A 25187-nucleotide genomic window follows, 5' to 3' on the forward strand; every position below is an offset into this window, starting at 1 on the left:
TAAACACAAAGCAACAACACTGAATCCTACTCACCCTCAGTAGCTATTTCTGTTTCTTTGAAACTCTTTTCTTTCCTGTGTTTTGTAATGTCTGTGAGTGACCTTCCAACTAAGACCTGGCTTCAGTAAACTTCCCCTGTGCAGAGCACTCAGCACACCTGACTCCTAACTTGTTACACCCCTTGCAGTTCTAATCTAGGGCTTCTTTCCATGTTTTGTCATCTGGGCAAATGAGGACTAGAAGCAATACTTAAAGTGGTCTGCAAAAAGCATATGTATGGGCGGAATTGATCTTGATCTGGGAGCAGCAGCCTAGGTAAGGCCGTGCTTAAAATCTCAGAGACATGGCTCAATTTTTTAAAAATTTTGTGTCGTGTCTGCAACCCCTTCCCGCACATGTACACACCCCCACACACTTGTGTGTGTGTTGACTCGGATTATTGTTTGTTTAGGTGGTGGTGTCTTACAATGATGCTTTACGGAACTAAAATGCATGTGCAAGAACTATAAGATCGGTGTGGGAAGGATCCATGAAAAAGTAGCTTTTCAGAAAGGATTTAAAGGAAAAGAGAAGGCGGGAACATGGAGAGTGGAAGATTGATAAAAGCTGTACAAGACACCGTGAAAGAAGTTACAAAGGCAAGTGTGGGAGGAGCTGATGGAGAGCGATGAAGAAAGATTGGATGGGGGAGGGTAAAGCAGCGACTAGGCCTAGGATTATTACATTTGTTTTCCCTTGTGATCCAATCACATTTGAACTCCATGCTCTTGATCTACAGATTATTGCACTAACACACTGGCACTCTCCACCCCTGGATTGCAGCTCTTATATATAGTCTTTAAAATCGCTGTCAACAACTAACTCACATGACAATATATAGGTAAAGTTCTCCTCTCCAATCTGCTTGGTGGAGTCCAACCCTAATATTCTGCCCTCCTTCAATTTGTAGCTCTCTCATGGAGATGAACAGCAGCTCCATATACAGTACGTAGGAGTGCAGATTTGAGCAGCGGAGCCAAAACCCCAGGGAAGAGTTTTATTCAAACTGCCCACAGAATTCATTTTTATAGGCTTCAGAATTCCTGAGAATTGTATTTTTTGTGTGCGTGTTTGAGAACTCACAACCGCTTAAAGCATTAATATCAATTTTCTTTTTGAAATACATCTGGGCTAGAAACTTTCAGCTTGATGAGATTTGGAGCACATGAAATATTAAATCCTTAAAATACAGGTTTATAAAGGAAACATTAACTTCAGCATATAAATGTAGAAACCAATCTCAAATTACCTACTCTGAAATAGTGCCACTGAACTTCCAGATGAAGTCGTTAATTTAATTGTTTGTTGAAAATGACCCACTTACAGGGCTACTTATTAAACTTCTATGGCAGGTGTTGAACATTTGAGGCTCTTTTGTTTCAAGGAAAGTTGCAGAGTTAAAACCTTACTGCAGAAATTCTTAATGCTCAGGCTGGTATTACTGTTGTACAGAGTACAGACACCCAGAGGTCTCACACAACACCAGATTTTCATTATATGACAGGACATTTTTTAGACAGAGTGCAGATTTTGGTTAGGACCGAATTTGCAAATCAGTAATCAAACATTCTTTTTAGCTGCTGAAGGATGAATCTGAGATTCCCAGACAATTTTACTTCACATTTTTGGGAGTCCTCAGTACATCCGAGGCTCATATCTTCTCACCAGCTCCCATGAAATAGCGCTGCATGCGCCTTTGGAGGACAAAGCTAAACTCTTCTACTCCAGGACTCCCCCTGAACTTTTTCTACCTATTCAAAGATATGGGGCCTGATTCTCCTCTCACTTACTCCAGGGTAGATCAGGAGTCATTCAGCTGAAGGCAATGGAATTATGTCAGTCTATATGAATGTTCCATCAGGCCCATGCTGTACAGTCACCAGGGAGAAACTTATTACCCCCAACTTCTGATAGTTAAAACAATGGCACTGGACCCACCTCAGCCTAAACACTTCTATTCTATTGTCCCATGAGGCAATAGGCTTCATTTCACTTTCCCTCCTGTTCACACCTCTATGCCTCCTTGCATGGACATACATTCCAACACCTCTATACCAAACCACCACCTGCTCTTCATTCAGAGCTCACCTAAACTCACTTTCAGTGCCATGAGTTTAAAAAGATTACAAAAACTTCAAGATGTTCACTGTAAACTCTTCAGAGCAGGGACTTGTCTTTAATTTGTTCTGCAAAGCGCAGACCATATTTATGGACTCTGAAAAATATATACAATACCACCATCCCATGGGGGGGGGGGAAATCTTTTCGCTGACCAAGGTTGTAGACACACACTAAAACCTGAAAAGTAATAAGATACTCTCCTGAATATTGTGCATCAGCTCTCTGAGAAGGAACGCAGTGACAACCATGTTAAAAACTGAACAATTGGAGACAAAGAAGCAAAATCAGAGAGGCTAACAGAAGGATAACAAAGACAAAAAGCTGAATATTGAAGTTGCTTGGATTAAATAAAGCATTTTAAAAGAAACTCTGCTCTCTCAATCAAGCATGATATTGCTGGGCTTTCAAATCCCAGACCTTAATAAAAGCAAGCCACAAATTTAAGAAGGAAAAAAGAACTGCTGATTAAAAAAAAATAGGGACATTTCTCTTGACATTAAAAGACAGTTGAGAATTATTCTGCGTGCTTATGTTTGCTACAGCTCTTATCTTAGCAAAACTGATGAAATCGTGACTAGATGCATTTTTATATATAAATACGCACTATAAATGATACAGTTCAATAACATGAGCGAGAGTGTGCGTGTGCCCAGCACATATCTGATATGATTAAAAAAATAAAACTACATTACAGCTTTCTGAGGTGAATTTCAGATGTTAGTACAAAGCCCAGATTTAAACAAATTCTGCTTTTGACCTCTTTTGCCTAGAGCAGTAGCTTCAAGAGACAATGCAAGGTTTATGGGACGCTTGCCAAAGAGGCATAAAATATAGCTAGGTCTTTGCCTTTTGTGTATAGGAATCCTGTGCTCAAGAAACTGCAGTTCTGACTTACTGTGTAGTCAGAAAACAGGTAAAGTACCCACAGGATGGGAGTGATACGGAGTTACTTTTCTGAGCCTGTCAAACAAGCTAAGGTTTCCCTGCCAGAACTATTTTTCACTATGAAAGACAGCAGAAACAAAAAGCATCACCCAGCTTATATATAAGGCAGATAAAAGATTTATGCTACAACTTTGAACCACAACATCCCAACACCAGAGGAAATGTACAGAAATGAAAGGAGCAAGCTAAAGCCAAGTCATAGATGTACACTATTGTAGGCCCAGTATTAAAAGCTGGCTGTCTAAACTCATTAATTGCCTAGGTCCCCGACGTGGAGCTGCCACTGCTAATGTGCTCGGCCAATAAACTTAAGGAAGAGGCTTCAAAGCTATGACTGCACTCCATGATGGCTGAGTCACAAGTCACAGTGGGTTCCAATTTTTTTCTCCTGCCTCTTGAACTGAGTTTAATGGCCTCTCTAAACTACTAAACAGTTCAGAGGAAGGAGAAAAAAGCGTGAAGACAAATGAACATTAAAAGCATGTAAAAAGTACATGCAATTCTAAAATAAAAGCTTGAGAGATTTACTGAGATTAGTATTAACTGGAACAAAATCCTGCAGCTTTAGAGAATAAGCAGATGTTTTGTGCATCATGGGTTAAACATGTGATATGAGATAATGGGTTGCAGATCATTACAGAAAGAGAAAAATCAAGTGCTCTAAGACTTGAGCTACAGTCTGATCTGCAATGGGAGAAAGGGCAGGCCAACAGAATCAACAACAATTGCAAGTACCATTTTAAAACTTATGAAACTGTACTGTACACTGGAGTGATATCACTGCAATTACCACCACAAGCTGAACTATAACAGTGGCCCATCATCAGATGTATTCATGCACAGGCTAAAATCTAATGGAACCCAGTGGTTATTCTTTAAAAATCTGCCAGTTTCCTTAAATGACGTGATCTGATTTTTTGCAGTATTCCCAAGCATACATTCAGAGAATACTGCAAATACTAGGATTAGTAGACACTGTAGAAGAAGCTGCATACAATAGAAAAAAGAACAGTTAGTGGACAGAGCATGGAACTGGGGAGTCAGTAATCCCGACTATTATTCTCAGCTGAGCGACTGATTTGTCAGAGGTGACACAGCAAATCATTTATATTCTCTGGACCTCAACTTATTTTTCTGCAAAATAGATACACTTGTTAGGATATAGATATTCAGGCCGGTCTGTAAAGGCCTGTTCTCTAAGAATTTAGGTGTATTCTTATCACTTAGCTAGTTATAGAGGTATAAAAGAAAGAATCAAAATCACTGTCTGCCGGTGTAAGGGCCTTTTCTTACTGTGACAGTCTGAGGCCCTGTTCTTTGGCTAAGGCCTTTGGCTAGGCAGCAGAGGCAGCCATAAGCTGGGAAGCGACCGGTCACATCCTCACCTTCCAAACTAGTCACACTGAAATAAGGTTTGTGAGAGTACAGAGCAGATGAGCAAATTGATTAACAAATATTGCATTACAAAACGTGAGGCCATTGGCAGAATAAAGGATCATCAAATCACTATTATATGCTATGGAAAATGCAATTTTTGTTTAAATCAAAACATTCTGAAAAAAAGTGTGTCAATTTCAATAACCATTCCCACAGGAAAAATATATTTCTGAAAAAAAAAATCAGAGTAAAACTATATTTATTCCATGTGCAGGCTTAGGCACAAAGTACTGCATAAGCAAAGAGGAACAGAGGTAACTGTTGGGAACAAATTATAATTATTTAGGGTTAGGTTTAATTTAAAGAGACGTGTGTCTCAGTCCACAGGCCACTTCAGTTCTTTGGCTGACATGCTAATGCAGGGGTGGCCAACCTGTGGCTCTGGAACCACATGCGGCTCTTCAGAAGTTAGTAAGTGGCTCCTTGTGTAGGCACCGACCCTGGGGCTGGAGCTACCGGTGCCAACTTTCCAGTGTGCTGGGGGGTGCTCACTGCTCAACCCCTGGGTCTGCCACAGGCCCTGCCCCCACTCCACCCCTCCCCTGAGCCTGCCATGCCCTTGCTCCTCCCCGACCCCCATCACCTCCTGCACGCCATGAAACAGCTGATCAGGAGGTGTGGGGAGGGAGGGCGAGGCGCTGATCAGTGGGGCTACCAGTGGGCAGGGGGGAGCTGATGCAGGGCTACTGATGTATTAGTGGTTTCAGAGTAGCAGCCGTGTTAGTCTGTATTCGCAAAAAGAAAATGAATACTTGTGGCACCTTAGAGGCTAACAAATTTATTTGAGCATAAGCTTTCGTGAGCTACAGCTCACTTCATCGGATGCATTCCTGTGGCAATGTACATTGGTAAATTCTGGCTCCTTCTCAGGCTCAGGTCAGCCACCCCTGTGCTAATGAATGAAGAGAAGTTGAAGAAAACTACTACCAAGGAGACTTTATGCAGAAGTAGGAAAATCAGTGAATTCACAGACAACATTGTGTAGCAGTCTAGAAACAGACATTGTTAGAGAGAGGGGGCAAGGGTTCAGATCTCAGAATACAGCAAAACTCCAAAAGCATGTCATCTGCTGCAAGAAAGGTATATAATCAGTCCCCAGCTGGGCAGAAAGGGAAAGCATGAAAGTATTTAGGGGGAAAACAAATTTAATTTAGGAGTAGATTTAGAATAAATCTATGCTAGTGATAACAGAGGGCGTGACTGTACGAACTTGTAGATCTACCAGTTAAAATATTATTATCAGGCCCCATGAGCCTTCCCCTATGGAAAATAAATACTAGTATCATGATCAGTGCAGACAGCACCTCTACTAATAGGTAGTTCTAGGTCTTTATCTGAGTGTTAAGTTGTCTCGTTTTGCTATGTTGTAGACTTGGTTCAGGGGTAGAAGGCTAGGAAGAAGTTCACTCCTTCCTTTGGGTGCTGGACTTATTTCTTGCAGTGTTCCATAAATCTCTGTGGTTCTATAATGACTTATTACAACTGGTGGCAGCAGCTTCAAGATGTAAAAAGCCCTTTTTCCTGAGAAGTTTACTGGTCACGCTGATGAGACTGAAATCAGCGTGTACTTGGCAGACTTTGAGCTGTTGCTCTCTGTGACCGAGTTGTCTGGAGAGAAAGCAGCACAGTACCGAATAGTGTTTTTGGAGTATAATGCCAAAGCCTTTTTCCAGTAGCTTCCCAACCCAATGTGGACCATGGATTTTACAAAGAGGGGCCCATGCTCAGTGTCAAACCATGAGAGAATCCTTTGTAAAAAGTAAGTTTATCAACAATTTAACAGAGGAACTTTGAGTATTATTATAATAATCTGAGAGCATTAGGATACAAGGGGCCATGCTACCAGTTAAACCGTATACCCAACTGAATGCAGAAGTTACATGGGTAAAATGTGAACAGAATATAGTTCATAAAAAATAGTTACATTTTAGTGCAGTGCTAAAGACTAAAAAGAGATCTAATTAAGTCTCTCTCAATGCAAATGCGACCTACAGAAGAGGTAGCTGATCTTTGCCAAAAGCCAAAACCAAACCCAAAGCACGCTCATTCAGATTTTGGACAAGAACAGTTAAGGCTTCAGACTCAGCAGCAAGCTGTACCTAAAAATCTGAGGCATGGTCCCTGGAAATTCAGAAACATCTTATTTAAGTTAAAACAGAGGTTTTTTAATGAGTTAAATATGAAAATGAATAATCCAGATATTACTGGTATTGTGTTGATGTTAAACTGCATTTGCATCATGATGTCATAGACTAAGGTCAGAAGAGATTATTGTGATCTAGTCTGACCTTCTGTATAACCAGTATCCAGAGACCTTATCCAAAAAGATTCCTAGAGTGGATCTTTTAGAAAAAGATCGCTTGATTTAAAAATTGTCAGTGATGGAGAATCCACCATGATAACTTGCTCTAATGGTTAATTACTCAGTGTTAAAAATTTATGCCTTATTTGCAGTCTGAATTTGTCTAGTTTCAACTTCTAGCCACTGGATTGTGTTAAACCTTTCTCTGCCAGACTAATGAGCCCATTAGTAAATATTTGTTGCCCCATATAGTTACTTACTGACTGTAATCAAGTCACCCATTAACCTTCTCTTTCAAAGAGCTCAATATATTGAGCGCTTTGAGTCTATCCTTTAATCATTCTTGTGGCTCCTCTCTGAACCCTCTCCAATTTAATCAGCATCCTTCTTGAATTGTGCACATCAATACCAACATGGTATTCCAGCAGCAGTCTCACCAATGCCATATACAGTTGTAAAAGAATTTCTCTATCCCTATTCAAGATTCCCCTGTTTATGCATCCTAGAATGGCATTGGCTCTTTGGCCACAGAGTCACATTGGGAGCTCATGTCATCTGAGTATCCACCACAACTCCCAAACCTTTTTCAGAGTCTTCCATCCTGTAAGTATAGCCTACATTCTTTGTTCCCAGATGTATAGATGTACGTTTAGCCATATTAAAATGTATATTGTTTGCTTATGCCCACTTTACAAATCTATCCTCTTAATTATTTACAAATCCCACAAATTGTGTCATCTGCAAACTTTATCAGTGATGATTTTAGGTTTTCTTCCAGATCATTGATAAAAATATTAAATACCATAGGGCCAAGAACCAATCCTTGTGAGACCCCACTTGATGACAATTCCCCATTTACAGTTACATTTGGAGACCTATTAGTTAACCAGTTTAATCCATTTAATGTGTATCATGTTGGTTTTACATCATTGAAGTTTTTTTTTTAAATCAGATCATGCTGTATAAATCGAATACGTTACAGAAATCCAAGTATGTTACATCAACACTATCTTTATCAACTAAACTTGTAATCTTATAAAAATATATATCAAGTTAATTTGACAGGATCAATTTTCAATAAACCCATATTGATTTGCATTAATTACACTACCCCCTTTTGTTCTTTATTACTAGAGTCCTGTAACATCTGCTCCATTATCTCGCCTAGGATTAATGTCAGGCTGACAGGCCTACAATTACCTGTGTCATCCCATTTCCCTTTTTAAAAATTGGAAAAGCATTAGCTTTCTTCCAGTCTTCAGGAACTGCCCCAGTTTTCCAAGACTTACTGAAAAAATCAACATTAAATAGGCTAGTGACCTCCTCAGCCAGCTCTTTTAAAACTTTTGGATGCAAGTTATGTGGACCTGCTGATTTTAAAAATGTCTAGTGTTAGCAGCTTCTGTTTAACATCCTCCTGAGATACTAACGGAATGGAAAGAGTGTTATCAGATAATGAGACTTCATCCCAAATATTGGACAGAAATATTTATTGACTATTGCTGCCTTTTCTGCATTATTATTGATAATTCTAACATTTCCATATAGTAATGGATCAATACCACTGTATGGAGTATTTTTGTTCGTAATGTACCAAAAAAAAACCCAACACCCCTTCCCCCCCCCCCCAACCTTCTTATTGTCCTTAATGCTACTGGCCATAGATTATGCCTTGTGCCCCTTGGTTTCCCTTATCAATTTTCTACAATTCTTAACTTCTGATTTAAATTCATTAGTCTCAACTTCACCTTTCTTACATTTGTTTATTTATTTTTGACACCTGCCTTCACTTCCTCTCTAAACCAGACTGTGCTGGTTTAAATGACTGACATATATACATATATTAAAAAAAAAAAAAAAGTCAGTCTTCTTCCTCAGTTGTGGGAGTGTGGCAACTAGTAAGGTACTCTTAAATGATTCCCAATCATCATTCATATTTTTCTGATTAAATTTTTCCTCCAAGCTGATGTGTCATAATTGTTTTCATCTTTGTGAAACTGGCCCTTTTAAAGCACTAAGTTTTTATTTTATTAAATGTCTGGACCTTATTCTGATCACACATTGTAAACGTGATCAAGTCATGATCACTTATTCCTGAGCTAACATTAACTTTTATTTCTGTTATCAGTTCCTCTGTTAGGACAAGGCCATATACAAAATTCTCTCATATTGGCTGCAACTCTTTTTGTGTTAAAAAATTGTTATCTATAATGTTTAGAAATTCCAAGGATGTTTTAGTACTGGCAGCATTAGATCTCCAGCATGTGTCACTCAAATTGACCTCACCCACGATCACACAGTATTTTCCCCCTACACATTAGAGACAGGTCTGTAAGGAGGTGGTCATCCTATTACATAGTGTGATTTGGTGGTCTGTAGCAGACACCAACTAATACCCCATCTTGCGCTTTGTTTGTTAGGACATTGATCCATAAGCATTCAGGATTATTTTCTTCCAAGTTATCAGTGACTTGGAAACAGGTAATGCCATTTTTTAACATGGCGCACCACTCCCTCTCTCCTTTCACTCACACAGACCTTCCTAAATAGTTTATAAACATTGACTTTAACATTCCCGTTGAGTGAATCATCTCATCAGGTTTCAGTAATACTAACTAGATCAAATGTATGCTCATAAATGAGCAATTCTCTTGTTTGTTAACCAGGCTCCTAGAATGCCCCAAGGGTCGAGTGCCCCAAGGGTCGGTCCTGGGGCCGGTTTTGTTCAATATCTTCATAAATGATCTGGAGGATGGTGTGGATTGCACTCTCAGCAAATTTGCGGATGATACTAAACTGGGAGGAGTGGTAGATACACTGGAGGGGAGGGATAGGATACAGAAGGACCTAGACAAATTGGAGGATTGGGCCAAAAGAAATCTGATGAGGTTCAATAAGGATAAGTGCAGGGTCCTGCACTTAGGACGGAAGAATCCAATGCACCGCTACAGACTAGGGGCCGAATGGCTAGGCAGCAGTTCTGCGGAAAAGGACCTAGGGGTGACAGTGGATGAGAAGCTGGATATGAGTCAGCAGTGTGCCCTTGTTGCCAAGAAGGCCAATGGCATTTTGGGATGTATAAGTAGGGGCATAGCGAGCAGATCGAGGGACGTGATCGTTCCCCTCTATTCGACATTGGTGAGGCCTCATCTGGAGTACTGTGTCCAGTTTTGGGCCCCACACTTCAAGAAGGATGTGGATAAATTGGAGAGAGTCCAGCAAAGGGCAACAAAAATGATTAGGGGTCTGGAACACATGACTTATGAGGAGAGGCTGAGGGAGCTGGGATTGTTTAGCCTGCAGAAGAGAAGAATGAGGGGGGATTTGATAGCTGCTTTCAACTACCTGAAAGGGGGTTCCAAAGAGGATGGCTCTAGACTGTTCTCAATGGTAGCAGATGACAGAACGAGGAGTAATGGTCTCAAGTTGCAGTGGGGGAGGTTTAGATTGGATATTCGGAAAAACTTTTTCACTAAGAGGGTGGTGAAACACTGGAATGCGTTACCTAGGGAGGTGGTAGAATCTCCTTCCTTAGAGGTTTTTAAGGTCAGGCTTGACAAAGCCCTGGCTGGGATGATTTAACTGGGAATTGGTCCTGCTTCGAGCAGGGGGTTGGACTAGATGACCTTCTGGGGTCCCTTCCAACCCTAATATTCTATGATTCTAATTAGTATATAGGAAATTCAAGCATTTCATGCCCTTTGGTTCCTTGATTGATTTTGTTCTCAACATCTCGATTTTGTGGTAAATGAGTACTCATATTGTCCCCCCTTTTAACCCTCCCCTTTTGCTATTAGTTTAATCCCCGACTGACTACTCTAGTCAGTCTGTCCACAAGGAAATTGGTCCCTCTTCTACTGAGGTGGAGGCCATCCAAACTATACAGCTCCCTCTCCCCATAGGAGAGGTGGGCCAATGTTCCACAAAACCAAAGCCCTACATCCTATGCCACTTACCTACTCAGTGACTCACTTCCAGAATCTTCTGCATTCCTTTGGTCATGGGATGGGATAGATCTCAGAGAAGATCACTTGGACATTATTCTTCTTCTCCATGATTCCGAGTTCCCTGAATTCATCTAGTATCTGAGATAGCACTAATGACACTGTGTTATGGGATGATATGAACCATCACCAATGGATCCTGGCCTGTAGACTTCAGAAGTCTATCCAATCCTAGACAGACATCTGGAGTTTTGGCTCCAGAACGGCAGCACACTGTCCTGTTGTCCACCTTTCCCTGGCAGGATGTTCTTTTGGTTCTTCCGAGTACTGAATCTCCCACAAGGGTTTGACTTCCTTGGATAGTTAGAGAACTCTTTTCAAAGGTAAGCTTGATTTTCTTACACGTTAGACCAAGCTGCCATCCATGTGTGTGTCCTGTACATCTCTCCATTCCCTTGGACCTGGTGGATCTTGAAAGGCCTCTTCCATAGTTTCCACATTGAGGACCTGGTATTGATTTGAAAGGTCTAGAGCTGTGTGGAATTCCTCCTGTTTCTCTTCTTTCTGGTGGCCATAGTCTACCTATCCTCATCTGTCTCCAACCATGAAGAATGTTGCCATGACCTCTTTCCTCTAGTGGTTATAAACTGCTAGGCCTTCTCTTTGACTCCCCCTCTCTCCCCAGTTCCCTTGTGGCCAGCTCCATTCTTCCTGAGACCTGGGGTACTGGTGTTTCCTGAATCTGGTTGTCTAAGAACTCCTCCAGTTCTCTTATTAGAGTCTTAACTTGCCCCTCTAATCCAAGAATCTTTTCCTCCAACAGTCACCAACTTGCACTTCATGCACAGAAAATCCTTTCTGTCCTCATGCAGGAAAGAAAGCATAGCACATCCATTGCAGGTCACCACCACTGTTCTGTCACAGGCCATCTTATCACATATAGTGCTGAACCAGGAAGGAAAGCTTCTCATACTCCTTCTGTTAACTCCCTCTGTTCACAGCTCTCAAGTTCACCTAGCAAGTGATTTTTTATATCAAGTCTTCCTTGCTTAGCTCAGTTCTGCTCTGCCCCTCACCACCAGAGAGGTGATTAATCACTCAGAAACTTCAAACAGCTGATCAAAGCTCTAAGAGCTAGAGCCTCATAGTCTTTAGAAAAGTACTAATCAAAGTTCTAAGAGCTTACTTAGGGGCCCATGACCTGGCTACATAGTCTGTACCCAGAGAACAAACAAACAACCCACAGATGGGCCAAACACACCACTCACCAAGTCCTGCTACCTCAAAACACAGTCTGTAGCTGGAGCTACTCCCTCCTGTTCACTACCTTTGTTCACTACTCTTGAGTTCATCTAGCAAGTGACTTTTTATACCACGTCTTCCCTGCTTTGCTTAGCTCAGCTCTGCCTCTTAACACCAGGGAGTGATTAACCACTCAGAGACTTCAAACAGCTGGGCTGACGAAAGCTCCAGGGCATAGAATCTCGTGACCTTTAGCCAGGCACTGATCAAAGCTCTAATGTCCCCACATTCAATGCAAAACTGCATTGCACAAGTCATAGATTCATAGATATTTAGGTTAGAAGGGACCATTATGATCATCTAGTCTGACCTCCTGCACAACGCAGGCCACAGAATTTCACCCACCACTCCTACAAAAAAAACCTCACACCTATATCTGTGCTATTGAAGTCCTCAAATCGAAGTTTAAAGACTTCAAGGAGCAGAGAATCCTCCAGCAAGTGACCCAGGCCCCATGCTACAGAGGAAGGCGAAAAACCTCCAGGGCCTCTTCCAATCTGCTGTGGAGGAAAATTCCTTCCCGACCCCAAATATGGCGATCAGCTAAACCCTGAGCATATGGGCAAGATTCATCAGCCAGATACTACAGAAAATTCTTTCCTGGGTAACTCGGATCTCACCCCATCTAATAGCCCATCACAGGCCATTGGGCCTATTTATGAATATTTAATTACCATTTAATTAAGTCATCAAGCAACTGAAGGTTTTGGCAGCTGCAGTGTTGTCTACTCAGGATTTTACAGCAAGTCTTATAATATTTAATGTTTTTCTTAAAATCCCAGCTCCTGAAATCATATAATTGCATGAGAATCTCAGTTTTCCTTTGTGCGTGGGGGGCTGGGGGTTGTTTGTTCAAAGTAATGATTGCAGAGAAAAGATTGAAACTGTGATGCAAATGCACCATAAAATATTCAAAAACCAGAAAGCCAATTTAAAAATGAATTATGGGGGTTTAAAAAAATCACGATGATGTTTAATCCAATCTCAGGATGTTTGGGTCCCATCTCATGATTTTTAAATGCTTTGTGTTGAAAATAGTGCAGCTCGGAGGGGCTTTTGATAGGGATTGTCTGACAGCCCATTTTCTAGATGTTTCTATTAAACTGCTCACCAGCGAAGTATTAACAAGTAAATTACCTTCCAGCTTTCTCAGTTAGTGACCCAGTTAGATTAATGTGGGTGTGGGGGTAGGGTTTGCACCTTTTTACAGCGACTGTTTCAGACCATGTCTGTAGCAGACAAGCGTAGGATCAGAAGATCACTGTCTACAGCTGACTCAATACAGCATCAGTTAACCTTGAAAACATCAACCCAGTGTAATCTTCACAATAATGTAGGCATTTTTTTATTTTTAAATAAAGGTTTAGGGTTTGTTGTGAGAGTTAATCCAGAATAACACATGAGAGTTAATCCAGAATAAAGTAGGATGCAAATTTAAAGCAGACTAACTATTCCTGATTAATTACATGTGTGGATGCTCTTATTCTGGAATTATTATTAGTTGTATTATCACAGGCCTAGGAGCCTTAGTCCTGGGCTCTATTGTGCTAGGTGCTGTACAAACAGAACTAAAAGACTGTTTTTGTCCCAAAGTGTTTACAGTCTGGCCTCAGTATAACACAAGACAACAGATAGGCAAAGACAGAGCGGGGAATACAGGAAACACTGAGACAGTGTTGATCAGCAGATAAACAATGGCCTCAGCACACCAGGAGCCTAACTATGGAGAGTTTTTTGTCTCTGAAGTTTGCAGTGGAACATCCTCTTCTCTTTTAGTTAAAGGTAATGGTCTTGGGGTTAAAGCACTGGACTGGGGCTCAGAATATCTAGTTTTGATTCATAGCTGTGCTACAGATTCCCTGGGTGACCTCAGGCAAGTCACATGGTCTCTCTGTGCTTCTGTTGCCCCATCTTTACCAGGGGGATAATTCGTGTCACTCATGCATGTCGTGAGATTAAATCCACAAATACTTGGAAGGCACTCAATCAGACCTTGCAGTGACAACTCTGGCTTGATTCTGATGCCAGCAAAATTGATAGAAGCCAGGCTATAATCCATATGATGGTTGTTTCTGTGATATATCTGGTGTTGCTTCTGTGATAATCATCACTACTTCTCCACATTATTGCAACGTCTCTCAAAACCTTGACCTAGTAAGACTTGGGGAATGCACTCTGCATTCCTTGACTATCTTTTAAAAAAATAATTACATACAATTTTGGCTGCCCTACCACTGCACAGTGCTTTAGCAGTAAATGGCTGCAATACCCTTTCCCCCTGTATATACTGCAAGAAATAGATCAAGCTTAAATATTAGACAGACAAAAATTCTTAAAATGAACTCTAAAAACAGACCATTCTTCCCTTTCACATGAGTAAATATTTGCAGACAGATCATCACAGAAGCTGGGTGGGAATTTTTGTTCCCATATAGGATTGTGCAACTTTGGAAAAATGCGAAACTTCTCACATTTGTACATTTCGGTGGTGTTTTTCTTTTTAGTTAATTTCTCCATTAATAAGAATGACTGCAATTTAGCTGCAATAATGACTTTGAAAATATGCCCCATTTGCTTCAATTTATTTCCACAGCTGCATAGTCACTTTATTTTAACTTTTTTTGTTTTTTAAGTGGATTTGCTTTGTCTTTGCCTCCCATTTAATGAAGAGATGAGTTTACTGAAAACTGCCTTTCCAGTTTCACTGGATTAGTAAAATAAAGCCTAATTTGATTGAAAAATAACTTCACCCCATGTTGCTTTACTGCCAATCAAATCACACCATTGCCTACAGCTGTGCTTGGCCACAAGACCCATTGGTTTCACTCATTTGTTTGTTTTCAAATGGTCAGCAATAGCAATCCAGTCATATCCACACACACGCAATTCAGTGCTGAGCAGAGTGTTCAATTCAAGGTAAGTAAGAACTATCAAACTGGAGACTAAGCCTTCAGAGAGAGATTCTTGCTAGCCTTGGTTTACTGTGGGTCAGTGACTGTAGCTTAGAAAATTCTGGACCAATAAAAAATAATGCAATCATTCACTAAGCGATATACACAGATGCCAGATCATTTTTATCCATGCTTTATAATGTGGCAACAGCCTGCCAGAAAATCCCAGGAAACAGGATTTGATGCTATGATACTACAAGGTGTTGAATATCCTCAGCTTCTACTGATATCCCAGACTGCACTCAGCTGCTTGGAGAGTTTGGCCGAGAGAGAGCATACATGTGCACAAGGGCAGGCCTTTTTCTTTGATAAGTCCCACAAGTAGAGGTAGGGCCAAATCCTGTTCCACTCCCTCACTTGAGTGGTTAAAGCAAACAGTTATGGCCCATAGTCATTTCCCTTGCAGACAGGACCACAGTGCCGAATCAATTTGTTTGACATCTAACTACAAGGTTTAAAAGATGGTTTTGGATGCTTGTGGGGTTTTTTTGTTTTTTGTTTTGGTCAAGTCCAAAGAGTACCTTTTAAAAAAACACCATCTGTGCACACAGACTGTCACATTAAACCAGTAACATATAAAAGGTTTTCAGCTCTCCTTTAAAAATGTAGTTTAATTCAAACAAAACAAATATAGACCCTCCCTACCTCTTCCTACTTGAACTGATGTCCTAAAAATGGAGAGCCTAGGTGCAGACTTTAATAGATACAGGATCTACCTAGCACAATTGTTTGTGTGAGAAAGCCACAGCTCCATTGATTTCTGCTGCTGTTGGCAACTGCCATCACACTGCATAATTTATTTAAAGTCTAGTAAATCGTGGCATTTATATCACTTCAAAACCATCAAAAAAATACAATCCCACACCCTTATATGAGTGTTTGTAAATGTCTTTTTCTTATCAATGACTGAAAAGAAGAACCTGGAATTAGTGAATAAGAACATTACAACTGACTAGATAATTATAGTATTCCTTACAAATGCACAGTATTAGCAATTTTAACAAATATTTATTGCTGAAGACCATCATCTCTACTCACTTAGATATAAATAGGGCCCTACCAAATTCACGGCCATGAAAAAATATGTCATGTACAGTGAAATCTGGTCTTTTGTGTGCCTTTACCCTATACTGTACAGATTTCACGGAGGAGACCAGTGTTTCTCAAATTGGGGGTCCTGACCCAAAAGGGAGTTGCAGGGGGGTCTCAAGGTCATTTTAGGGGTATTGCCACCCTTACGTCTGCACTGTACTGTGCAGCTGTTGGCTGGGTGCCCAGCTCTGAAGACAGCCCAGAAGTAAGGGGGGGCAATAGCATACCGTGCCATCCTGCCTTCAGTACAGAAGTAAAGGCAGTAGTACTGCAATCCCCCTACAATAACCTACCATTACAACACCGTGAAATTTCAGATTGAAATAGCTGAAATCATGAAATTTACGATTTTTAAAATCCTGTGACCATGAAATTGACCAAAATGGACTGTGAATATTTATATAATATTCCAAAATACCTTATATTTAAGTAAGGTCCTAAATATAAACAAACATTCTGTGGGTAAGTTCTTATTGTGAGAGACTCATACCAAGTGTCTAACTAACAAGAAAATTTTGTCTCCGATTTCAGTCAGAAATCAAGTCAAAGAGAAAACTTTTACACTGATTTCTCATAGGATCTTTTATCTTAGAATCTCAACACACTTTACATATATTAATGAATTACTCCTCAATTCAGGGAGGTAGGTAAATATCACCATATTCATTTTACAGAGGAGTAGCATGAGGTAGAGAGAGGTTAACTGACTTGCCTAAGGTCACACAACAAACTGAGCACAAAGCTAGGAATGGAATTAGGAGTCCTAACTCTTTAGTCCATAAATCACACTGTCTGTATCTTGTATACTATATGGAGGAAGATAACAAATGAATCAAACAAGTATCTTCCAAACTTATATAAAGGGACAAAGACTCTGAATTCCAAATACTTTAAGCCTTTTTCTTAGTGGCGCCCCATATTTGTTTATTTGCTTCAAAATTTACAGTAAAAACCAAACCAAACCAGACCCCCAGAAGAATGTTCTTTCTATAAAAAGGAAAGAAAATCTTCAAACCTCCCAAGAGCCACATAAAAATCATGTCCCATGGTTAACTTCCAAAGCAACTAATGTTTCCCTGGAAACATGTTTCTAAATCAAGTTGCTTTATTCATATCTTGTACTAACAATTTGTTCAGAAAATGCAAAGACAGACTATGCAAGTACTGAGGTTAAATCCCTAGACTTGCCTTCTGTAACCAAATCGCACTGTCCCTAGAACACAGAATACTCTGGGTCTGTTTATTTTAATTGCTAGATGTAAAAAAAACCAGAAGGTAAAGAAGTATGACCTAAGCCACATCTGAACACACTAAAGTTTAACTCTAGCTTCTAAAGTTTAACTCTAGCTTAGGCCACAAGTGAACTGAATTTGTTTTCATCTTAGTAGGTTTCAGAATTCTCATCCTGAATGTATATTTTTTTCATTTGACAAAACCATTCTACATTATGATGATATGCAATTCAACTGGCATTCTTCTCAGAAAAGGCTCAAAGGTGCTGCCTGACAGAACTGAGATGCACTGGCCAAGTTGTGTGGGAGTCCAGGACAGAAATAGCTGGGGTACGGCCAATCAGGATTGAAATTCATTACAAGAGCTGTGTGGGGGTACAGGATGGAAATAGCAGAGGTGATGTAGGTTAGATTTCATAGATTGCAAAGACAGAAGGGACTATTATGATCATCTATTCTAATCTGACCTCCTGTATAACACAGGCCAGAGACCTTCCCCAAAATAATTCCTGGAGCATCTCTTTTAGAAAAAGACCTCATCTGGATTTAAAAATGGTCAGTGATGGAGAATCCACCACAACCCTTGGTAAGTTATTCCCGCCCTCACTGTTAAAAATGTATACCTCATTTCCAGTCTGAATTTGTCTAGCTTCAACTTCCAGCCATTAGATTGTGTTACAACTTTGTCTGCTAGACTGAAGAGCCCATTATTAAATATTTGTTCCCTATGTAAATACTTTAAGACTGCAGTCAAGTCACCTGTGACAAAGTTCTTCCTCTGTCTCAGTGGGTCCTGCGCTTATTGGCGGATTTGCTTGCCTCAGAGATTCATGGCAACCCTCAGTTTGGCCACTTTTGCAAGTGGTCAAACCTGCCGTTCACTCAGCTAACCTCATCATGGGCCAGCATGGGGAAAAGGAAGGAGAACAATCCCCACAGTCTCTGCTGGTCCACCTAGTGGATCAGGGGACAGGCCACGGACCTTCCCCTCTCGTTGGACCCACAGTCCAGGTCATAGAATCATAGAATATCAGAGTTGGAAGGGACCTCAGGATGTCATCTAGCCCAACCCCCTGCTCAAAGCAGGACCAATCCCCAACTAAATCATCCCAGCCAGGGCTTTGTCAAGCCTGACCTTAAAAACTTCTAAGGAAGGAGATTCCACCATCTCCCTAGGTAATGCATTCCAGTGCTTCACCACCCTCCTAGTGAAGAAGTTTTTCCTAATATCCAACCTAAACCTCCCGCACTGCAACTTGAGACCATTACTCCTCGTTCTGCCATCTGCTACCACTGAGAACAGTCTAGATCCATCCTCTTTGGAACCCCCTTTCAGGTAGTTGAAAGCAGCTATCAAATCCCCCCTCATTCTTCTCTTCCACAGACTAAACAGTCCCAGTTCCCTCAGCCTCTCCTCATAAGTCATGTGTTCCAGTCCCCTAATCATTTCTGTCAACTCCTCCTGTATCCAACAGGGAGTTGGGGGGAGGCGGGGAACCCGGGCCCGCCCTCTACTCTGGGTTCCAGCCCAGGGCCCTGTGGATCACAGCTGTCTGCAGTGTTTCGTGTAACACCTGTGTGACAGCTACAACTCCCTAAGCTACTTCCCCATAGCCTCCTCCCAATGATCCAGTGATATCTGCCTGAGTCTGCAGACAGCTTGAAACAATAGCTCTGAGAAAGTTGGGAATTGTCCCATCCATCTCAATGGGGTGATCTGGTTCAGATAGAAAAGCAATAGGAATATGGAAGCCAGGATGCCACAAAGTTTGTAGGAGCTCAAGGAATAGCACAGCTATTGAGTCTTTGTGTGAATGTACTGCACTTCCATCTGTGAATGGCAATGGGAATTACCCATGGATTTCAGGTTTTCTGTAAATTAGAAGGCTATGCCATTTGCCTGTGTTGTGAGCAGTAAATCCCAAACTGATGGAATCATAGAATAATAGAAGATTAGGGTTCGAAGAGATCTCCGGAGGTCATCTAGTCCAATGCCCTGCTCAAATGACTTACTGGAAACTCTTTTCCAGCAAAAAGAAAAGGAGTACTTGTGGCACCTTAGAGACTAACCAATTTATTTGAGCATGAGCTTTCGTGAGCTACAGCTCACTTCATCGGATGCATACCGTGATGAAGTGAGCTGTAGCTCACGAAAGCTCATGCTCAAATAAATTGGTTAGTCTCTAAGGTGCCACAAGTACTCCTTTTCTTTTTGCGAAGACAGACTAACACGGCTGTTACTCTGAAACCTATCTTTTCCAGCAATCTGCTGGCATTTCCGGGGGGGCAGGAGGAAGATGGTAGGATTGGTATGACAAACCTTTACCCTTACTTTGCATTACTCCAGTTACTCCCTATGCTAGATTTCAACAACAGCCAGAGTATTTGCAGAACTTTCTTTAAAATATATCCCTGCCCTTATCACACACACATCATTTACACTTCTTATCTCCCAGACCTTTCCTAGCTCTACAGCACAAGAAAAGACAAACAATTAGAAACAGCATAAAATTGAGTCCTTATAAAAAAAAATTGTACCTATGTGATTAGAGAGAAAATATCTAGTTAATTTTGGTCCAAAAATGTAGGTTTTGTAAAATAAGACTTTTCATACATTAAAACAATTACAAATATTTTCATGAATGTTTGTTCCTTGGTTAGAAAAACTGCCTCAGCTGAAATCAATCTCCTAAAGAGTTTACAAAGTGAAATTAATTAAAGGATGAAACTGACTAGTTCAGCAGTTCTCAAACTGTGGGTCAGGACCCCAAAGTGGGTTGCAACCCCATTTTAAGGGGATCACCAGGGCCAGCATTAGACTTGCTGGGACCCAGGGCTGAAGCCCGAACTCCATCCCCAGCCAGGGTGATGGGGCTCAGGCTGCAGCCCCCTCGCCCCCAACCCGAGGCAGCAGGGCTCAGTCTCTGCCCCCCCCACCCCCCAGGGTTATGTAGTAACTTTGTTGTCAGAAGGGGGTTGTAGTGCAGTGAAGTTTGAGACCCCCTGGACTAGTCCATTTTCATGATCCAACTGGGAAAAAAATGCCAAAAGTAATTTAAACGGCAAAAAGTAAATTCAAAGTTTTAAAATTCTTTCAATGTCAATAAACTAAGACATTAGTGTGGTTACCCAGGAAATTAAGATTCTTTTAAATATAGCAGCCATTATTGTCAGTTACCCCATTACTGCATCAGTGCAGGGCCCAAAGGGAGGAACAAAGTTAGCTTAAGTCACCTTTGCACTTCCTGTGTTCTGGGGCAACTGAGGCTTGCCCAGCCCCCAGGGTAAGTTAGAGCTTCTCTTACAGTGTTCCCCGTGGTGCCTGGGAGGGCCTAGAAGCAAAAAATAGTCTTAGTACAGCAGGCTCCGGCCATAATCCTGGCTTCTACCTTCAACTCCTTGCCCCTGATGCACCCCCTGTGCCAGGCGCTGGAAGAAGGCTACAGTCCATACATGAGTTGTATGCTGGCTGGGGAGGGTCCCTGAGCAGGGAGTATTCTTAGGGGTCTAATTCCAGGAATTCCACCCTCTTTGTTGCTAAATATGTCTTTATACTGCTCTAGCAACACAGAGAATCAGGACTCTTGTTTTTAACCAGGTAGTGCCCTTTTCATAGTTTTATGCCTCATTTGTACTTTTTTTCTTACAGTGATCTGGTCTTTGATGCAGTGGCCTCTTAGTTACTACTAGTCAGCACATTACATCCCTTTTTATAGGTTCCTTTGTTAATGTAAATGGACTTCAAAATCTTCACTCCTGAGGTAAGCCCTGAAGCAGGCACATGCTATAAACTAAAAATATTAACCACCTGTAACATGCTTCACCATCAACATAATATGTTCATTTCACGACTGCAAAAAGCTAACCAGAATACCAATCAATACCTTATGGAGAGAGGGGTAAAAAAACGCTACAAGATGGACTGCTAGAATGAGAACTTAGACACATGCTTTGTATTAAGCCTTTCAGCACCATATGACTAGCCTGAATCTACAATGCCATATGTTCTTTTCTAGTTCTATCACTATATCACTGCAATTTACATACCATCAGAGGGCATGCAGATATCCTTTGTGCAGAGATTTGCTTAACATTCAAGAGCAGTGAAAGGACTAAAGTGGTCCAAACTTCCAGGAACAGAAAGATTTGGAATCCTTGATTTACTCTATAATTCAGTCTCAAAAGTCCAAGGAGAAAACCATCTGATATTTTATTTAACAACCAACTACTCAAAAGTATCTAAAATATAAAATGCAGTTGTAACCCAAAATAAAAATTTAGCAAAGCATAGTGGCATAAGGATAGATTCTCCCCTGGGTATACACATTTAGCTGCTAATTAGGACTATGCATAAGTACAAAAGGATAAATGACCCCTATTCTATTTTACATTACTCATTCTTTCCCATTTCAACTTTTTCCTTTCCCGGATTTTTTTTTCTTTCATTTTATTAACATGTTAAAATACAATACAGAAAAGGAACAATGACTGAAACAAGCATGTTATGTCTTTCATTTTTAAAAAATGAATAATTGTTTTGTTTCCTTAGATTCTGGGCCCAATCCTACTTTCCCAGAATCAATGGCACTTTCTCTAATGACTTTACTCGGAAAAGGATCAAGATCTTTCACTGTTATTCCTTCTCTTTCCATTTACTATGTCCATTTTTCTGTGTACTGGTGCTAATTAGTTTCTGCCTCAGTCTTTGGTCTCTTCTTCCCCCCGCACAGAGCCTTGTTTGTTTCTATTTCTGTCTCTGTACCCATTTTTCTTCCCATTGCTTAGATCCCTTTGCCCAGAAGCTGCAGAGTTCGGTGTCATGCTAAGCAGTCCTCACAAGACCCTAGCAGACAATCAGCTGGTATTGATAATTATTCATAGTTCTAAGGCTGCTCTGAGACCCAGATGCAGTGGAAGGGGGGTTATCTATTTCAAATCACTTCAGCTGTGACACTTCAATCAGGACAAAGACTGTTATGTTGCCCAGCAGCAGCTGATGCAGTGTCCCAGGCTGCTTGGTAACAGGATTTGGTCCCTGCACACACATTAAAAAGCAGCATCACAAGGGACCAAGATCTTTGAATATAATGTATCCTGTCAGTTGCTCAGGCATCAAAGGATCCTGTATAGTGATTATTGGAAGGTCTGAAGGCATGAAAGGATGAATCATTTAATGAACCAGGTAGAATGTACAAATACAAAAAATAAATTGAAATCCATTAGATATGGTAATTGAGACTTCTTTTTTCAAGCTTAAAATCCTTCAGACTATTAGAAGCTGAAACACAGAGTTTTCAATGCTCTGCAAACCAGCGTCAAAGCCTGAGGTCTCTAGTCTAAGCTCCTATGGATTTCAATGAGAGCCTTGCCTTGGTAAGGATTAATAAAAGGCAGAATAAGGAGTTCAAGACTAGGCCCATAACAAACAGGTAAGATTTCTACTTCAATCAGACCTTCAAACAGGAGCAGAATTGAGAATAACAGAACAAGCCTTCTGTATACAAGTTTGACTGGCCCTTGACTTCTAACCCAATTGTAAACTAAACATACTTTAGAGAGAAAAAATATTCAGACCTATACACAAAACACTGTCTAGGAGTATCCTGAGAGAAGGAGAACTACTAATCTGGTGGTATGAGGTCCCATGTCCCAACCACATGTTGGATAGTCCTGAATTACTACTGCTCAGGGACTATGAATTAGATGAGATGCTCTTCATCCACGGTCCAATGCTGTTATGCAGCGTTGTTATGAAACAGTAGCAGCGTTTCATCTAAGATGGTTGTGTTTCATTGGTGGTTGAAGATTCTATTGCAGTTGAACATTAAGAAGAGTTCCAAGATCCTCCAGAATCAAATGCACGACATAAAGTTAGAGGCAGCTCAAAGTGCTATTTTTTAAAATTACTGTCTCAGCTGTAAGATGTGTTTTACTAACTGAGATGGAATAAATGGGCCAAAGGTGTTAACATAACCCAGTCACTGTCCAATATTAAACAATGTTGGACAAGGTTTGGGACTGGGTATACAGAGACCTCAGCCTGCTTAGTACCATGGTAAACACACCATTAAAAATCCTTTTAATATTTTATTAAAGATAAAGAAAAGATGGAAAAACAGTTAAAGCATTTGAAATGTAGAGTATTAAGTCAGGCTTTTCATTTTAACAACACCCCTTGTTCCCTCTCCCTTTAGCTGGAGACTGTTTTTGAAAGGAAAAACACATTATTTGATAGTCTCTTAGATGGTATCAAAGATGGTAATAAGTATCCTTATGGGGAAAAGAGAAGGTGTGGTGGTTAAAGTTCAATCCTGTTTCATCCCAGGTGGTTTTTGGGATTCAGCTGGAGCTGGTAGAGGTAGCAATGTCATCGTGGTCCCTCTCTGTGGCTTGGTCTGGTCAGGACATCTCTCAGGCTCAGGATGACGAAGGGCCCAAGTCCCAGGGGATAGTGGGGTGCTAGCCATGATTATGAAGCTTGCTCAATTAGCAAATTTTTCTCCCAAAGTCTCTTTCTTTAAGGATCCCAAAAGGGAATAGGTGGAATAGCCCATTCCCTCATTATTTTGTCCACCAATTAGGCCTAGTTTCCAACACACCAGTTTTGGTATACTGATTTCTGGTTCAACACTCTTCTTGTTTACCAAGCATGATCTTAACACAGTCCTGGATTTATATTAGTAGACCTTTTGTTTGTACTAATTCATCCTGTTTCCCTGATCTGCTTCTCCTCTGGCTATTGGGTGAACCTAGCCCATTTCCTTTGCTTTTATTTTTGTAAACGATTTGCTTCAGGGAAAACTAAACATTTTGTTTGACCAGAAACAAATTTGTGTCGACTTCTTTGATTCACCAAATTTTACTGGAATTTTTAGTTTCCATTCAAACCTTCAATTTTTTAAAAATGTTTTAGAACTGCTAGTGATCTGAAAAAATCAGTTATTCACCCAGTTCTGTTTGCAACATGTTCTCATTCCATTTATTAAATTGTCCCTGTGACTGCTCAAGGCTTCCTTTCAGAAGGTCAAAATCACCTTTAGAGTTACCCATCTACTGAACATCAGGCTAGTCATGAAGCAATATTGAGACAATGAAGGCAGGTGGCCAGAAGGTCACTTCTGTTTACTCCTCTAGTTCTTTTGAAGGGTTAAGATGGCTATCTACCAACACTGCGCTCACTGTTATATAGAAAGAAAAGCCATTGTTTGAACGATCAATAACTACACATTAAGCTTTTTCTGTCTTGGAATATTAATATTCATTCACACACCCCTTGGAAGCATAAACAGGCAGAATTAAAACAGAACTATTAGAGAATAATAGGAACTTGCCAAGTGGGTGGGGGGAGTTGTCATTCCTCAGGTCATGCAAATATATGGTGTGTTGTCACCCACCCTGAGTGTCTCTAGACTTATGCTTTACAGAGGGTGCAGCAGCACCATACAGCAGACTGAGACCATCAGAATTCCTCCAAGAGACTCCCAGACAGAACTGCAGTAGCTACATCATCCTTGCCCTTGCAAGCACCTCCTTATTGCCCTACAGGACTTTAGTGATCCACTAGGGGATAGTAGAGACTACACCCCACCCACTCCCAATGGCCAGATCTTGAGCAATGGTGCAAGAGAGAGAGGCAAGTCTCTTGTGCTTTCTACCATCCTTTACCAGGGCCAGATTTACACCTTACATGCCCCTAAACACAGCATCTTCAGCACCCCCTACCCCCCCACCTACAGCTGACCTTCATGTTTCCCATAAAAATTAAATGATAAGAAATATAAACACAGCCTCCCCGGGAAAGCTCAAGACCCTCCATCACAC

The 25187-nt window shown here is 40.8% G+C and overlaps 1 protein-coding gene and 1 long non-coding RNA gene across 4 annotated transcripts in view; one reads left to right on the top strand and one right to left on the bottom strand.

Moving 5' to 3' along the window:
• The window catches only part of CLMN (calmin), a 99689-nt gene that overhangs the window by 42713 nt on the left and 31789 nt on the right, over positions 1–25187 (bottom strand). The gene's annotated exons all lie outside the window — the stretch shown is intronic.
• LOC311522876 overlaps positions 219–25187 on the top strand; it is a 37304-nt gene continuing 12335 nt past the window's right edge. The window contains exons 1-4 of the long non-coding RNA XR_014712200.1: positions 219–316; positions 453–639; positions 17850–17952; positions 21016–21127. This is a non-coding gene — a long non-coding RNA (uncharacterized lncRNA). The remainder of the gene's footprint in view (positions 317–452; positions 640–17849; positions 17953–21015; positions 21128–25187) is intronic.

The sequence above is a fragment of the Lepidochelys olivacea genome (assembly GCF_965140295.1).
Source record: "Lepidochelys olivacea isolate rLepOli2 genome assembly, chromosome: 6".
NCBI classification, from domain to species: domain Eukaryota; kingdom Metazoa; phylum Chordata; order Testudines; family Cheloniidae; genus Lepidochelys; species Lepidochelys olivacea.